The following is an 18,638-nucleotide window of genomic DNA, read 5'->3' on the forward strand; positions in this document are numbered from 1 at the left end:
TAGCCTATCTGTATACACTAGCCTGTCTTTTGTACACATTTGCCTCTCTGTATAAACTAACCGGTCTTCTGTATACACTAGTCCGCCTGTATACACTAGCAAGTATGCATACCCTAGCCTCCATCTCTGCATACCCAGGACGTTCTTCTGTATAATCTATCCTATCTGTATACACTAGTGACCATCTTGGCATGTGTCAAGAGGGTTGAGAGTGCACAAAGAAATTGCCTACGAGCACAACACCCTGAAAGCACCCAATCTCGTTTGGTCTCAGAGGCTAAGCAGGGTTGGGCCTGGTTTATACCTGGATGGAAGACCGCCTGGGTTTTCCAGATGCCGCAGGCTTATTTTTATGTTGTTGGTGTTGACCTGTTTTTTTCGCTTGTTTCCCAAGGTGATCATCTTGGCATTTGTCAAGAGGGTTGAGAGTGCCTAAAGAGATTGCTTACAGCCGCATCACCCTGAAAGCACCCTATCTCTTCTGATCTCAGAGGCTAAGAAGGGTTGGGCCTAGTTAGTACTTGAATGGGAGACGGCCTTGGAATACCAGGTGCCATATTCTTCTTTTTATGTTGTAGGCGTTGACCTGTTTTTTTTCGCTTGTTTCCCAGGGTGACTATCTTGGCATTTTTCAAGAGGGATGAGAGTGCCCAAAGAGATTGCCTATGGGCACATCACCCTGAAAGCGCCCAATCTCCGCTGATCTCAGAGGCTAGAAAGGGTCGCGCCTTGTTAATACCTGGATGGGAGACCGCCTGGAAATACTAGGTGTGGTAGGCTTCTTTTTATGTTGTTGGCGTCGACTTGTTTTTTTTGTTTGTTTCCCAAGGTGACCATCTTGGCGTTTGTCAAGAGGGTTGAGCGTGCCTGAAAAAATCTACTATGGCTGCATCACCCTGAAAGAGCCAAATCTCATTTGATCTCAAAGGCTAAGCAGGGTTGGGACCTGGTTAGTACCTGGATGGGAGACCGCCTGGGATTTCTCGATGCCATAGGCTTTTTTTTTAAGTTGTTGGCATTGACTTATTTTTTTTTTTGTTTTATTCTTTTATTAAGTATAAGTAGAACAACATAAATATAACAGTCAACCATATAGCATGACCCAGGGTCACAATTACATGGTAACAAAAAATAGGCAGCCAAATAACTCTGGGTTCTCAGAGGGGAGTCCTAGAGTTTCATGCAGAAAAGAGAGAAACCCCACCTCGGACATGTAGTACAGTATAACTAATGCAGCTCCGTTTGGACTTTAGCCAAAATTTTTATATCTGCTTGAAGCAGCGAGATGGGGCGATAGGAATCCGGGGAGTGGGGATCCTTTCCTGGCTTGGGTATCACTATAATAACTGCCTGCCGTAGAGTATCAGGTAGGGACCCGGAGTCAAATATGTGTGTATATAATCTCAACAATTCTGGCACTAGTGTCTCAGAGTAGTGGGCATAGAAATCCAGGGGAATACCATCCAGTCCAGGGGCCTTAGCCGTTGCAAGGGATGCCACCGCTAGCCTAATCTCATCTGCCGATATCGGGGCCTCAAGAGACTCAACCTGAGCCTCAGACAGGTAGGGAAGAGAGATATCTCGGAGGTACGCCCCCGTCTCAGTTCTCGGCCTATGCACCTGCGACTCATAAAGAGCAGCATAGTAAGCACGAAACATGGTGGCCACTGTTGGCGGATCAGTCACCTCCTCACCCCCATTGTCAGTCAACGAAACCTCCACCGGGGGCTTGGAGTCCCGATGCGCCAATTAGGCCAGCAACTTTCCCGCCCTCTCTCCTTGTTCAAACACCCGTTGCTTAACAAAAAACAACTTTTGCTTAGCCTGTTCAATGTGGAGGTGATCTACTAGCCTTGTGTGGTGACGTAATACCTGGGCCTTAGCAGGTGTGGGGTCAGTAGTGAAGTCAGTGGTCACCGAGTCCAGCTCCCGTAGGGCATTAGATAGCAACGTCTTGGAGGTACGCTTCAACCGGTTAATCCGGTGTGTTAAATTGGAGCGTACGTGCAGTTTAAATGCCTCCCAGGTACAGTCAACCGGAGCCGTCCCCTGATTAGTAGTAAAGAAAAACCCCCATTCGTCCCCTAAGTCTTCGCTGGCCGGGTACAACATGGCGTACGGGTAAGGCGCCTCTTGACTTCCACGAATCGGGAACGACGTTTTTGAACTTCTGCGGAGAAGTCAGGAAACACTGAGATATGTCCGTTCTGAAACAGGATGTTGTCTTTTTCACGAGTAAGGCGAAGGATGGCATCCCTATCCCGGTAATTTAACAGCTTAGCAATGCACGTGCGAGGAGGTGCCCCCTCCGGCGGCGGGCGGGCAGGCATTCTGTGGGCCCTTTCAATATTAAATGAGGTAGAGAACGCTTCCCTACCGTAGGCCTTAATCAGGAGAGATTCCAAAAATGTCGCCGGGTCAGCCCCCCCTCGGAGCCCTCCGGCAGGCTGATAAAGCGGAGGTTCGATCTGCGGGTCCTATTCTCAAGGTCGTCCTGTTTCTGGGCCAGCTGCTGGAGCTGCCTTTGCACATCCTCTTGGGCATGCTGCAGAGGGAACAGGACATCTTCGGCCTGACTGATCCGGGTTTCAGTTTCCTTCACTCTGTCACGCAGTTTAGCCATGTCCTGTCCGATAAGTGAGACATCCACCCTAACCTCCTCAAGTTTAGTTGTCAGTGTGGTCTGGCAGGTAGAAATTGCCTCAAGCACCTTCGCCGTGTCTGAGGTAGCAGGTTCTGCAGCCGGAGTGGACTGTCCACCATGTTGGCCCTCATAGTCCCGCCGGAACTTTTCTAGAGATGCCGCCGCTGCAGACTGCTTCTTCGTCTGAGACATCGTCCCTATGTATACACAAGAAGGTAGCGGGCACCCAGGATCACTACAGGAGATCGCGGTAGGAGCGGAGCTCAGGTCACAAGCGTCCTACTCCATTGCTGTCCAGGCCACGCCCCGTGCCATAGGCTTCTTTTTATGTTGTTGGCTTTGAACTGTTTTTTTCGCTTGTTTCTCAAGGCGACCATCTTGGCGTTTGTCAAGAGGGTTTGGCGTGTCTTGAAGAGAACGCTTACGGCCACATCACCCTGAAAGCACCTGATCTCATCTGATTTCAGTGGCTTAGCAGCGTCAGGCCTGGTTAGTACCTGGATGGGAGACTGCCTGGGAAGACCAGGTGACATAGAAGGATCTGGCCTGGTTAGTGTCTTGATTGGGAGATCGCCTTGGAATACCGGATGCCGTAGGATTCTTTTTATGTGGTTGGCTTTGACCTGTTTTTTTTCCCTTGTTTCCCAAGGTGATCATCTTGGCATTTGTCAAGAGGGTTGAGAGTGCACAAAGAAATTGCCTACGGGCACAACACCCTGAAAGTGCCCAATCTCGTTTGGTCTCAGAGGCTAAGCAGGGTTGGGCCTGGTTTGTACCTGGATGGGAGACCGCCTGGGTTTTCCAGATGCCGCAGGCTTATTTTTATGTTGTTGGTGTTGACCTGTTTTTTTCGCTTGTTTCCCAAAGTGATCATCTTGGCATTTGTCAAGAGGGTTGAGAGTGCCTAAAGAGATCGCTTACAGCCGCATCACCCTGAAAGCACCCTTTCTCTTCTGATCTCAGAGGCTAAGAAGGGTTGGGCCTAGTTAGTACTTGAATGGGAGACGGCCTTGGAATACCAGGTGCCGTATTCTTCTTTTTATGTTGTTGGCGTTGACCTGTTTTTTTTCGCTTGTTTCCCAGGGTGACTATCTTGGCATTTTTCAAGAGGGATGAGAGTGCCCAAAGAGATTGCCTATGGGCACATCACCCTGAAAGCGCCCAATCTCCGCTGATCTCAGAGGCTAGAAAGGGTCGCGCCTTGTTAATACCTGGATGGGAGACCGCCTGGAAATACTAGGTGCAGTAGGCTTCTTTTTATGTTGTTGGCGTTGACTTGTTTTTTTTGTTTGTTTCCCAAGGTGACCATCTTGGCGTTTGTCAAGAGGGTTGAGCGTTCCTGAAAAAATCTACTATGGCTGCATCACCCTAAAAGAGCCAAATCTCATTTGATCTCAGAGGCTAAGCAGGGTTGGGAGCTGGTTAGGACCTGGATGGGAGACCGCCTGGGATTTCTCGATGCCATAGGCTTTTTTTTTAAGTTGTTGGCATTGACTTATTTTTTTTTTTTGTTTTATTCTTTTATTCAGTATAAGTAGAACAACATAAATATAACAGTCAACCATACAGCATGACCCAGGGTCACAATTACATGGTAACAAAAAATAGGCAGCCAAATAACTCTGGGTTCTCAGAGGGGAGTCCTACAGTTTCATGCAGAAAAGAGAGAAACCCCACCTCGGACATGTAGTACAGTATAACTAATGCAGCTCAGTTCGGACAAATGTAATCATGGAGAACAACTGGGACCACAGCGAGCCAGCTTATCATGACCTATGTGAACCAGAGTAAAATATGAGCCGGTCGTGTCCAGAACCATGGGGTTCTTCTGGGTCCCAAAGGCTAGTAAGGAGACAAGGCATAGTCAAAAGGGAGGGGGGAAGAAGAGAGTGCAAAGACGGATTGAGAGGAGGGGGGGGGTGGCGGCGGGGAAAAATAGAAAAATAAAGACAAAAAGGGAGGGGGGGGGGGAATGCCACCCAGGGCAGACATGGCCTACGTAGGTAAACGTTAGATGTTCAGTCTTTTTCTGGGACAGGGGCGCTGCTCATCTCCCGAATGTAGTCTCAAGTATCTGTAAAATACCTCCAGGGCCTCCATGTTACACTAAATGCCTCTTCAGTGTTGTGAAGGGTGGCGGTCAATTCTTCCATCCGGAGAATATGATTGACTTTGGAATACCACAGCACCTTGGATGGGGGCTGAGGCTCCCTCCACAGTGTGGGAATGCAGGCCCGGACGGTGTTCAGGAGTTGCATCGTGAGGGTGTTTTTGTATTTTCGAACAGGCTGTTCGGTCAAGTGTAGAAGGCACGCTGCTGGGTTGTCTGCGATATCTACATTTCTGAGAGTTTTTATCGTCCCGGTCACCTCCACCCAAAAGTTCCTCAAGGCCGGGCATGCCCAGAAAATGTGTCCCATGGTCCCCGTATCTGAATTGCACCTCCAACAAACATCCGGGATCGATCTATTCATTTTATTCAGAAGGTATGGAACTCTATACCAGCGTGAGACTATCTTGTATCCTGATTCTTGATATTGGTTTGCGATGGAAGCTTTATGTACTAATGTCAGGATCTTCCCTATCTGTTGTGGGGTAAATGTGATGCCAAAGTCCCTCTCCCATTTGTGGATAAATGGTGGGGTCGACTCCTCCTCCTGACTACTTAATAGGTTGTACAGGAGGGAGAGGGTGTGTCGCACAGGTTCCTTTTTGTGACAGATGGATTCATAGGGCGTCAGGTCTCTAGGAGTGTAGGGGGCCCTTTGTATGGCCAGAAGAAAGTGACGAAGTTGATAAGCACTAAACAAGTCAAGCGGAGGGTCAGAAAGCTCGGCGACAGTTTGCGTGGTCGGGAGCCCTCCCGAGGGCCACACCTCTCCCAGACGCTGTTTCCCCACCACTGTCAACTGTCGCAGTTTCTTGTTGGTAAATCCCAGTGGGAAGTCTGGATTACCTATAACCGGAGTCATTAGTGACGGCAGGGGAGCAATGTTTGTGCAGCGGAACAACCTCCGCACAACAGCCAACGTAGCTCCCACTACGGGGTGATCTCTGATGTCTTTTGGTAGGGAGGACAGGAGCCACGGGGAGGTCAATAGGGGAATGGATCCATCCTCAATCTCCATCTCCACCCACTGCTTGTGTGGGCCATTACAATGCCAATCAACGACTCTTGCTAGCAGAGTCGCTCTGTAGTATTGTCTCAGTTCTGGGAGACCCAGACCCCCCTTGTCCTTTGGTCTGGCAAGCAATTGCAAACGGGCTCTGGGCGGTTTGCGTGCCCAAATAAAGTCCCGGAGCAGCACCTGCAGTTGTCTGAAAAAAATTGGGGGTAACCGGATCGGTAATGTCTGGAACAAGTATAAGATCCGCGGGAGGGCCGTCATTTTGAATGCATTACAGCGCCCGAACCAGGTCAGTGTTAAAGCATGCCAGTTTCCCAAATCAGATTTCAGTCTATTCAGGAGAGGGACAAAATTAAGCGGGTACAATTGCGCCAAATCCGCTGCGATGTCAACCCCCAGGTAACGTATAGATTTTTCAGCTCAGTAGAATGGAAAAGCGGAGCGTAGCCTCTTGGCCTCACCATCCGGGACCGATATATTCAATACAGCCGATGGTGCAATTGATTTTATAGTTTGATAGGCTGCCGTATCGCCGGAGAGCCGCGAGTATATTGGGAAGCGAAATGTGTGGATTGGAGACGAAAAAAATTAGATCGTCAGTGTACGCCGCAATTTTGTGGTGTGCCGAGGGTTTGGATATGCCAGTAATATTCGGGTCATTCCGAACGTGACACATAAGTGGTTCCAGTGTCAGAATAAAAATTAGGGGAGACAGAGGGCACCCCTGCTCGTCCCATTAGTGATGGGGAAAGAGTCCGAGCACTCTGAAAGCACCCAATCTCGTCTGATCTTGGAGGCTAAGAAGAGTCAGGCCTGGTTAGTACCTGGATGGGAGACCACCTGGGAATATCAGTTATTGTAGGCTTCTTTTTATGTTGTTGGCGTTGATTCGTTTTTTGTTTTTTTTTCGCTTGTTTCCCAAAGGTGACCATCTTGGCATTTGTCAAGAGGGTTGAGAGTGCCACTTTGGGGGGTCTGAGTGATACCTAGTGCGCTGTACTGGAAGGCCTTGACATTCCCGCATATGTGTCCCCTCCCCCTGGTTGCGCCCCTCGTCCCCCCCTCTGGCTCCCACCTACTCTTTGCCGACATTGCCTTCTGCAGCTTTCGGGGACCCTGGATGACTTATTTATTGAGCCTATTGGTACGAGACACTGCTTCCCTCCAAGGTGACTCTGGACCCCCCTGGAGGATTTACCCCTTACTGTTTGGGTGGGCCCAGCCTACTTCTGGATGCTCTACACAGCCCCCGATGGCGATGCAGGAGAGACACTAATTGGCGGGCCCCAGGACTGCTGCTCGGGTGAAGTCTCCCGTTGGATGGAGGGATGGTGGCCCCAGCCCCTTGCCTGCCGGATTTTCCATGCACCGACCAAGGCTGCTCCTCTTTCATCTTGATGTGGTGACCATGGAGGGGAGGAGTTGAAATTTATGGGGTTCGGGTGTTTGCTGGTGGGAGTGCGCTAAAGGCGCGGACACTATATCATGGCCGGACAGTATATGGCAGAACACCGGCACCAGTCAACCACCGGTGTCATGTGCGTCGCTGTATAATATAGAGCAGGGTCCGGGAAGCCAATACCTCCCCACAATTTCGGTCGCAATAGCATTGCCCTACCAATACGCATATGTTTTCTGCGCCAGAGGAACTTGATAAAGATTGAGCGAACCGCATGAAAGAAATTCTGGGGTATTTTGATAGGTAAGGCTTGTAGTAGATACAGAAGTCGTGGCATCGCGTTCATCTTCAACACATTACAGCGTCCGAACCATGACAGAGCTAGTGGGTCCCATCTTTTAGGGTCCGCTGTAAGCCCATAGGCTTCTTTTTATGTTGTTGGCTTTGACCTGTTTTTTTTGCTTGTTTCTCAAGGCGACCATCTTGGCGTTTGTCAAGAGGGTTGGGCGTGTCTTGAAGAGAACGCTTACGGCCACATCAACCTGAAAGCACCCGATCTCGTCTGATTTCAAAGGCTAAGCAGCGTCAGGCCTGGTTAGTACCTGGATGGGAGACTGCCTGGGAAGACCAGGTGCCATAGAAGGATCTGGTCTGGTTAGTGTCTTGATTGGGAGATCGCCTGGGAATACTGGATGCCGTAGGCTTCTTTTTATGTTGTTGGCTTTGACCTGTTTTTTTTAGCTTGTTTCCCAAGGTGACCATTTTGGCCTTTGTCAAGAGGCTTCAGAGTGCCCAAAGAGAGTGCCTACGGCCAAATCACCCTGAAAGAGCCCAATCTCATCTGATCTCGGAGGCTACGCAGCGATGGGCCTGGTTAGTACCTGGATGGGAGACAGCTTGGGAATACCAGGTGCCGTAGGCTTCTCATTATGTTGTCGGCGTTGACCTGTTTTATTTTCCCTTGTTTCCCAAGGTGACCATCTTGGCATGTGTCAAGAGGGTTGAGAGTGCACAAAGAAATTGCCTATGAGCACAACACCCTGAAAGCGCCCAATCTCGTTTGGTCTCAGAGGCTAAGCAGGGTTGGGCCTGGTTTGTACCTGGATGGGAGACCGCCTGGGTTTTCCAGATGTCGCAGGCTTATTTTTATGTTGTTGGTGTTGACCTGTTTTTTTCGCTTGTTTCCCAAAGTGATCATCTTGGCATTTGATCGCTTATAGCCGCATCACCCTGAAAGCACCCTATCTCTTCTGATCTCAGAGGCTAAGAAGGGTTGGGCCTAGTTAGTACTTGAATGGGAGACGGCCTTGGAATACCAGGTGCCGTATTCTTCTTTTTATGTTGTTGGCGTTGACCTGTTTTTTTTCGCTTGTTTGGGCACATCACCCTGAAAGCGCCCAATCTCCGCTGATCTCAGAGGCTAGAAAGGGTCACGCCTTGTTAATACCTGGATGGGAGACCGCCTGGAAATACTAGGTGCGTTAGGCTTCTTTTTAGGTTGTTGGCGTTGACTTGTTTTTTTTGTTTGTTTCCCAAGGTGACCATCTTGGCGTTTGTCAAGAGGGTTGAGCGTGCCTGAAAAAATCTACTATGGCTGCATCACCCTGAAAGAGCCAGATCTCATTTGATCTCAGAGGCTAAGCAGGGTTGGGACCTGGTTAGGACCTGGATGGGAGACCGCCTGGGATTTCTCGATGCCATAGGCTTTTTTTTTAAGTTGTTGGCATTGACTTATTTTTTTTTTTTTGTTTTATTCTTTTATTAAGTATAAGTAGAACAACATAAATATAACAGTCAACCATACAGCATGACCCAGGGTCACAATTACATGGTAACAAAAAATAGGCAGCCAAATAACTCTGGGTTCTCAGAGGGGAGTCCTACAGTTTCATGCAGAAAAGAGAGAAACCCCACCTCGGACATGTAGTACAGTATAACTAATGCAGCTCCGTTCGGACAAATGTAATCATGGAGAACAACTGGGACCACCGCGAGCCAGCTTATCGTGACCTATGTGAACCAGAGTAAAATATGAGCCGGTCGTGTCCAGAACCCTGGGGTTCTTCTGGGTCCCAAAGGCTAGTAAGGAGACAAGGCATAGTCAAAAGGGAGGACGGGGGAAGAAGAGAGTGCAAAGACGGATTGAGAGGAGGGGGGGGGGGTGGCGGCGGGGAAAAATAGAAAAATAAAGACAAAAAGGGAGGGGGGGGGGAATGCCACCCAGGGCAGACATGGCCTACGTAGGTAAACGTTAGATGTTCAGTCTCTTTCTGGGACAGGGGCGCTGCTCATCTCCCGAATGTAGTCTCAAGTATCAGTAAAATACCTCCAGGGCCTCCATGTTACACTAAATGCCTCTTCATTGTTGTGAAGGGTGGCGGTCAATTCTTCCATCCGGAGAATATGATTGACTTTGGAATACCACAGCACCTTGGATGGGGGCTGAGGCTGCCTCCACGGTGTGGGAATGCAGGCCCGGGCGGTGTTCAGGAGTTGCATCGTGAGGGTTTTTTAGTATTTTCGAACAGGCTGTTCGGTCAAGTGTAGAAGGCACGCTGCTGGGTTGTCTGCGATATCTAAATTTTTGAGAGTTTTTATCGTCCCGGTCACCTCCACCCAAAAGTTCCTCAAGGCCGGGCATGCCCAGAAAATGTGTCCCATGGTCCCCGTATCTGAATTGCACCTCCAACAAACATCCGGGATCGATCTATTCATTTTATTCAGAAGGTATGGAACTCTATACCAGCGTGAGACTATCTTGTATCCTGATTCTTGATATTGGTTTGCGATGGAAGCTTTATGTACTAATGTCAGGATCTTCCCTATCTGTTGTGGGGTAAATGTGATGCCAAAGTCCCTCTCCCATTTGTGGATAAATGGTGGGGTCGACTCCTCCTCCTGACTACTTAATAGGTTGTACAGGAGGGAGAGGGTGTGTCGCACAGGTTCCTTTTTGTGACAGATGGATTCATAGGGCGTCAGGTCTCTAGGAGTGTAGGGGGCCCTTTGTATGGCCAGAAGAAAGTGACGAAGTTGATAAGCACTAAACAAGTCAAGCGGAGGGTCAGAAAGCTCGGCGACAGTTTGCGTGGTCGGGAGCCCTCCCGAGGGCCACACCTCTCCCAGACGCTGTTTCCCCACCACTGTCAACTGTCGCAGTTTCTTGTTGGTAAATCCCAGTGGGAAGTCTGGATTACCTATAACCGGAGTCATTGGTGACGGCAGGGGAGCAATGTGTGTGCAGCGGAATAACCTCCGCACAACAGCCAACATAGCTCCCACTACGGGGTGATCTCTGAGGTCTTTTGGTAGGGAGGACAGGAGCCACGGGGAGGTCAATAGGGGAATGGATCCATCCTCAATCTCCATCTCCACCCACTGCTTGTGTGGGCCATTACAATGCCAATCAACGACTCTCGCTAGCAGAGTCGCTCTGTAGTATTGTCTCAGATCTGGGAGACCCAGACCCCCCTTGTCCTTTGGTCTGGCAAGCAATTGCAAACGGGCTCTGGGCGGTTTGCGCACCCAAATAAAGTCCCGGAGCAGCACCTGCAGTTGTCTGAAAAAAATTGGGGGTAACCGGATCGGTAATGTCTGGAACAAGTATAAGATCCGCGGGAGGGCCGTCATTTTGAATGCATTACAGCGCCCGAACCAGGTCAGTGTTAAAGCATGCCAGTTTCCCAAATCAGATTTCAGTCTATTCAGGAGAGGGACAAAATTAAGCGGGTACAATTGCGCCAAATCCGCTGCGATGTCAACGCCCAGGTAACGTATAGATTTTTCAGCTCAGTAGAATGGAAAAGCGGAGCGTAGCCTCTTGGCCTCACCATCCGGGACCGATATATTCAATACAGCCGACGGTGCAATTGATTTTATAGTTTGATAGGCTGCCGTATCGCCGGAGAGCCACGAGTATATTGGGAAGCGAAATGTGTGGATTGGAGACGTAAAAAATTAGATCGTCAGTGTACGCCGCAATTTTGTGGTGTGCCGAGGGTTTGGATATGCCAGTAATATTCGGGTCATTCCGAACGTGACACATAAGTGGTTCCAGTGTCAGAATAAAAATTAGGGGAGACAGAGGGCACCCCTGCCTCGTCCCATTAGTGATGGGGAAAGAGTCCGAGCACTCTGAAAGCACCCAATCTCGTCTGATCTTGGAGGCTAAGAAGAGTCAGGCCTGGTTAGTACCTGGATGGGAGACCACCTGGGAATACAAGTTATTGTAGGCTTCTTTTTATATTGTTGGCGTTGATTCGTTTTTTTTTTTGCCGCTTGTTTCCCAAGGTGACCATCTTGGCATTTGTCAAGAGGGTTGAGAGTGCCACTTTGGGGGGTCTGAGTGATACCTAGTGCGCTGTACTGGAAGGGCTTGACATTCCCGCATATGTGTCCCCTCCCCCTGGTTGCGCCCCTCGTCCCCCCCTCTGGCTCCCACCTACTCTTTGCCGACATTGCCTTCTGCAGCTTTCGGGGACCCTGGATGACTTATTTATTGAGCCTATTGGTACGAGACACTGCTTCCCTCCAGGGTGACTCTGGACCCCCCTGGAGGATTTACCCCTTACTGTTTGGGCGGTCCCAGCCTCCCTCTGGATGCTCTACACAGCCCCCGATGGTGATGCAGGAGAGACACTAATTGGCGGGCCCAAGGACTGCTGCTCGGGTGAAGTCTCCCGTTGGATGGAGGGATGGTGGCCCCAGCCCCTTGCCTGCCGGATTTTCCATGCACCGACCAGGGCTTCTCCTCTTTCATCTTTTTTTTTTTTCGACTTTAAGTTTTTTATTGAGTATTATATAGAGTTACAGGTACAATTAACACAGTACGTCGAACATCGACGTCAATACATAACATATACAATGGTTTCAATGTTTAGCACTGTTACACGTATACTTCAGTAAGTAATGTACCGGTAATTCAAAAATGTATATAAAGAAATAAAAAGGAAGAAAGGGAAAAAAAAGAAAAACAAGGTAAGTAGTATGTCCCAAGAGAGCGTAACCAGAATTCCCACCGGTGTAGCACCCCGTAGGGGATCATTAGTGTCACACCGATGGGAGACCCACCCTAGAGGTCATTAGATTTAAGTGTCATTTCATTGGAGAGATATTAGAAAGGGGGGTAATCCAAGGATCAAGTAAAGGATAGTATCTAGTATTGCTCGGTCAAGAATTCAGGACTAGGTCTAAAAGTTTACATCATGGAGTACTAGTCACAGCTGAGTTCCACTTTACCCAAGGTTGCCAATTTAGCAGATCGACCACTGCCCATTGTCAACCCGGACTCGTAGCTATAATGTAGAGTCACTATATCTGACACTTGCGCTAAAGTGAGAGGAGTGTCCATTCTCCAGTGTCTGGTGATATTGAGCCTGGCAGCAAGAAGGATATGTGTGGTGACACATCTCATGTTGTGAGGAAGATGATCAATGGTCAAATTGAGTATAGCCAATGCAGGGGACAGGGGTACAGTGCAATTAGTAATTGAGTAAATGAGCTTGAAAACATCCTCCCAATATTGTTTTAGATGAGGGCAAGCCCATAGGATGTGGAATAAGTTTCCGGTTTCTGATTTGCACCGCCAGCAGATATTGGTGGATTGGGGATCGAAAGATGCTAATCTAGTTGGGGTAAGGTAATACCTTAATGACATTTTTTGCATGAGTTCCCACAATGCTGCACACTTTGTATACTTATAGGTAGCATTTATTGCCAGTTGCCACTGGTCATCCGTATACGAGTGTGCTAATTCTGTCTCCCATTTATGATGGGGAGCCAATTTAAGGAAGGTGAGTTTGTGTTGTAGTAGATTGTAAAAGTGAGTTATGCCTTTAATATTTGAAGTCGTATTATTGAGAAACTTCCAAGTCTTAGGGGGAATTGTATACAGTGGGGAAGGTGTATTAGATAAACAATGACCGATGCGGAAGTAAGTAAAGTATTCTGAGCTGGGAAGATTATATTCAGATTGTAGTCGGGAGAAGGGTTTGAGATGGTGGTTGTGATATAAGTGTTGGAGGGTATGAATACCTTTGACTGACCAGAGTGAGGTCGGTAAGTCAGGTGTTAAATGATTAAGTGTTTCTAAAGGAATACTAAAGTTGGGGGAAGGAGTTTCGGGAAGTCTGTTAACAAGTCTACGCCATGCCAGGGCCGACGCTTTCATAGTCGGGGATAAGTAGGTCGGAATGTTAGTACCTAGAGGTATACTAAGCAGCCAGTGTTTTAAATCAGTGTTAGTGATCATTTGTCGTTCTATCTGGGCCCAAGGAGTGAGTGGTTGTGGGCAAAGCCAATGAGGAAGTTGGGCTAATATGGCTGCTGAGTGGTAGTCTTTAACCAGTTGCCGACCGCCGCACGCCGATGTACGTCGGCAGAATGGCACGGGCAGGCATAAGGGCTTACATGTACGTCCCTTGCCTCCCGCGGGTCGGGGGCCCGATCGGGCCCCCGCCCGGTGCCTGCGGCGGTCGGTTTTCGTCCGGGAGCGATCCGGGACGAGGGGGCGGCCATTCATTCATGGCCACCCCCTCGCGATCGCTCCCGACGAATAGAAATCCCCCGTGACATCACTTCCTCTCCTGTAATGTAAACACAGGAGAGGAAGTGATGTATTCTCTCCTCCGTGTCGGTATTTTTCGTTCCGACACGGAGGAGAGCGGATCGGTGAGTTGCACCAACACTCTACACACACAGTAGAAAATGCCAGGCACACTCACACCCCCCCTTTACCCCCCGATCACCCCCCCAATTACCCCTGCCCCCCAGTCACAGTGACACCAATGTCATTTTTTTTTTTTTTTTTTGCATTGGTGTCATTTGTGACTGTAATAACTGTTAGGGCAGTTAGAGTTAGCCCCCTTTAGTTCTAATGTACCCCCCTAACCCCCCCAATAAAGGTTTAACCCCGTGATCACCCCCCGTCGCCAGTGTCACTAAGGCTGGGTTCACATTGCAGCGGTTTATGAGAACGAATGTGATTCGCACCGCACTGCAGTGCAAATCACATCCGATCTCTGTGCGATTAGAGTTCAGCCATTCGCCGCACCCGCCACACCCGCTGCACCCGCCGCACCCGCCGCAAATTCGCACGGGACCCTTTTTTTGGCCCGCAGCAGAATCGGATCGCATGGGTGTTCACACCATGCGATCCGAGTTTGCAGATCGCACTGCGATATGCGAACTGATCTGGGGGTGTCAGTAACATTTCACTGACACTCCCAGCAGTTCGCATAGGGCAGTGTGAACTGCCGCCGGGAGGCATGCGATGCGGGAACCCGCCGCGGATTCGCGGCGTTTCCGCATCGCTCCAGTGTGAACCCAGCCTAATAAGCGATCATTTTTCTGATCGCCGTATTAGTGTCACAGGTGACGCTAGTTAGGCAGGTAGGTATTTAGGTTCGCCGCAGCTTTTTATAGCCCCAGGGACCCCCATATACTACCGCATAAAGCCCCCTGATTGCCCCCTAGTTAACCCTTTCACCTGTGATCACCATATAACTGTTACAGGTGACGCTGGTTGGTTAGTTATTTTTTTATAGTTTCAGGGCACCCGCCATTTATTACCTAATAAAGGTTTAACCCCCTGATCACCCGGCGGGTGTCATTTGTGACTAATAACTGTTAGGGCAGTTAGGGTTAGCCCCCTTTAGTTCTAAGGTACCCCCCTAACCCCCCCAATAAAGGTTTAACCCCGTGATCACCCCCCGTCACCAGTGTCACTAAGGCTGGGTTCACATTGCAGCGGTTTATGAGAACGGATGTGATTCGCACCGCACTGCAGTGCAAATCACATCCGATCTCTGTGCGATTCGAGTTCAGCCATTCGCCGCACCCGCCGCACCCGCCACACCCGCCGCACCCGCCGCAAATTCGCACGGGACCCTTTTTTTGGCCCGCAGCAGAATCGGATCGCATGGGTGTTCACACCATGCGATCCGAGTTTGCAGATCGCACTGCGATATGCGAACTGATCTGGGGGTGTCAGTAACATTTCACTGACACTCCCAGCAGTTCGCATAGGGCAGTGTGAACTGCCGCCGGGAGGCATGCGATGCGGGAACCCGCCGCGCATTCGTGGCGTTCCCGCATCGCTCCAGTGTGAACCCAGCCTAATAAGCGATCGTTTTTCTGATCGCTGTATTAGTGTCACAGGTGACGCTAGTTAGGCAGGTAGGTATTTAGCTTTTTATAGCGCCAGGGACCCCCATATACTACCGCATAAAGCCCCCTGATTGCCCCCTAGTTAACCCTTTCACCAGTGATCACCATATAACTGTTACAGGTGACGCTGGTTGGTTAGTTATTTTTTTATAGTTTCAGGGCACCCGCCATTTATTACCTAGTCTCACTAGTGTACCCCTAAATTTAGGGGTGTCTACTTTCCAAAATGGGGTCATTTGGGGGGGGTTTGTGCCATCTTGGCATTTTATGGCCTTCAAAACTGTAACGCCCTTAGAAAGCCTGAAGGCGGTGCTTGGTTTTCGGGGCCCCGTACGCGGCTAGGCTCCCAAAAAGTCCCACATATGTGGTATCCCCGTACTCAGGAGAAGCAGCAGAATTTATTTTGGGGTATCATTTCACATATGCCCATGGCATGCATGAGCAATATATCATTTAGTGACAACTTTGTGAAAAATAAAAAAATAAAAAAAAAGTTTGTAATTTTCCCGCAACTTGTGGCAAAATATAAAATATTCCATGAACTCAACATGCCTCTCAGCAAATAGCTTGGGTGTCTACTTTCTAAAATGGGGTCATTTGTGGGGGTTTTGTGCCATCTTGGCATTTTATGGCCTTCAAAACTGTAATAGGTAGTGAGAAGTGAACTCAAAAATTTACGCCCTTAGAAAGCCTGAAGGCGGTGCTTGGTTTTCGGGGCCCCGTACGCGGCTAGGCTCCCAAAAAGTCCCACATATGTGGTATCCCCGTACTCAGGAGAAGCAGCAGAATTTATTTTGGGGTGTCATTTCACATACGCCCATAGCATGTGTGAGCAATATATCATTTAGTGACAACTTTGTGTAAAAAAAAAAAAAATTTTTTTTTTTGTCATTATTCAATCGCTTGAGGCAAAAAAATAAAATATTCAATGGGCTCAACATGCCTCTTATCAATTTCCTTAGGGGGTCTACTTTCCAAAATGGGGTCATTTGGGGGGGTTTTGTACTGCCCTGCCATTTTAGCACCTCAAGAAATGAGATAGGCAGTCGTAAACTAAAAGCTGCGTAAATTCCAGAAAACGTACCTTAGTTTGTAGATGTGACAACTTTTGCGCAAACCAATAAATATACAATTATTGACTTTTTTTTTACCAAAGACATGTGGCTGAATACATTTTGGCCTAAATGTATGACTAAAATTGAGTTTATTGGATTTTTCTAATAACAAAAAGTAGAAAATATCATTTTTTTTCAAAATTTGCGGTCTTTTTACGTTTATATCGCAAAAAATAAAAATCGCAGAGGCAATCAAATACCATCAAAAGAAAGCTCTATTTGTGGGAAGAAAAGGACGCAAATTTTGTTTGGGTACAACATTGCATGACCGCGCAATTACCAGTTAAAGCAGCGCAGTGCCAAAGTGTAAAAAGACCTCTGGTCATTTACCAGCAAAATGGTCCGGTCTGAAAGTGGTTAAAGTCTATGGAGCCTATTCCGCCCACTGTTTTGTGTTTGATGAGATGAGAGTGCGCACACCGGGGTTTCTTCCCCTTCCAGAGATATTTATTGTATATTGTTTGTAAGGAACGGAAGAAAGTAGCAGGGAGAGGGATGGGAAGTGTGCGGAAGAAATAGAGGACTTGGGGGTGGCAGATCATTTTGAAGGCGGCGAGTTTACCAGTCCATGAAAGTTCATGAGTTGCTAATTTCTGTGATGTTTGTTGTATGTTGTGTAAGAGTGTAGGGAAATTGACCGAGTAAAGATGTTTTAGGGATCTTGGTAATTGGATGCCAAGATATGGGATGTGAGTAGATGCCCATTGAAATGGATATTGTATTTGCAGGAGATTTTTCGTGGTGGCGTCAATATTAATATCAAGTATGAGGGATTTGGATTTGTTTACTTTGTAAAGTGAGACCGAACTGAACCATTTAAGTATTCTATGAACCTCAGCCAGGGAGGAAGTTGGGTTTGTAAGACTCAGGATGACATCATCCGCGAACAAGCAAATTTTATGGGAGATTGGGCCAATTGTTATTCCAGTGATAGTAGAGAGAGACCTTATATGTTCAGCCAGGGGTTCCATAACTAAGTTGAAAATAAGGGGTGATAGGGGGCAGCCCTGGCGGGTACCATTGGTGATGGAAAATGGGCGGGATAGCATTCCTTCCGTGAAGACTTGTGCTTCCGGATTAGTATATAGTACCATGATGGCGTTTAATATATGACCTGTAAAACCAAATTTTTTCAAGATTGAGGTGAGGTAGGGCCAGTGAACTCTATCGAACACCTTCTCTGCATCCAAAGAGAGAAGCAGAGAAGGCGTTCCTGTTGATTGTGCTTGGTGGATTAAGTTGAGCATTCTTTTGGTGGCATCGGGGGCTTGCCTCCCTTTGGTGAAACCTGCCTGATCCTGGTGAATGAGGTGGGGCATGATGTTAATTAGTCTACGGGCAATAGTTTTGGCGTATATTTTCAGATCCTGATTTAGTAGTGAAATTGGGCGGAAGTTTTGGGGGACATTCGGTTCTTTCCCCGGCTTAGGTATAGTTATCACAAATGCTTTTAAGTATTCTTTATTAAAAGTAGAAGAGGAGGCAACGTTGTTAAAAAGCTCAGTCAAATGGGGGGCTAGAATTGGAGCAAATTGTTTAAAGTATTCTCCAGTGAGTCCGTCTCCTCTTTCATCTTGATGTGGTGACCATGGAGGGGAGGAGTTGAAATTTATGGGGTCCGGGTGTTTGCTGGTGGGAGTGCGCTAAAGGACTTGACATTTCCGCACTTTTGTCCCCTCTCCCCTGTTTCCCCCCTCCCTTCCCCCCCTTCCCACTCTTCCCTTCCCTCCTTTTCCTCCCCCTTTCCCCCCTTCCACTCCCCCTTTCCCCCCTTCCCTGCCCCTTTTCCCCCCGGGCGTGGATGGGAGAGAGGGGGTAAGGAGAGGACAATCTGCCAAAGGGAGAAATGCATTTGTTCGGGGACTGCATGTACTTTAGGGGTATGGGACGGGGGGTGGTGGACCTCATTCTGTGATGCCTTTTCTGTTGTGACGGGCTCCCTCGTGCATGCCTATGTTTAGGGCGAGCCGAGGAGACCCCTCAGTGCTGACAGTTATATGCTCTACCTCTGTTTTGGTTATACTATTGTTTTTTGGTTCTATGATGTTACTGATTGTCTTTTATTTGCATACCGGTATCAGACGTGACATTTACCACTGCCGGGACTGGGGGGACTAGGATTCGGGGGCTCCCTCTCCGACCTGTCTACCCACCAACCCAAGTAGGACAGCGCTTTAAACCCAGTG

The 18,638-nt window shown here is 48.5% G+C and overlaps 1 pseudogene; it reads left to right on the forward strand.

Moving 5' to 3' along the window:
- The first annotated feature begins 7,974 nt into the window (after positions 1–7,974).
- Positions 7,975–8,093, forward strand: LOC143942793 (5S ribosomal RNA; annotated as a pseudogene).
- Positions 8,094–18,638: the final 10,545 nt, after the last annotated feature.

This window comes from Lithobates pipiens, unplaced genomic scaffold, assembly GCF_037356315.1.
Source record: "Lithobates pipiens isolate NorthernLeopardFrog02 unplaced genomic scaffold, aLitPip1_a1.2 Scaffold_10, whole genome shotgun sequence".
In the NCBI taxonomy this organism is placed as follows: Eukaryota; Metazoa; Chordata; class Amphibia; order Anura; family Ranidae; genus Lithobates; species Lithobates pipiens.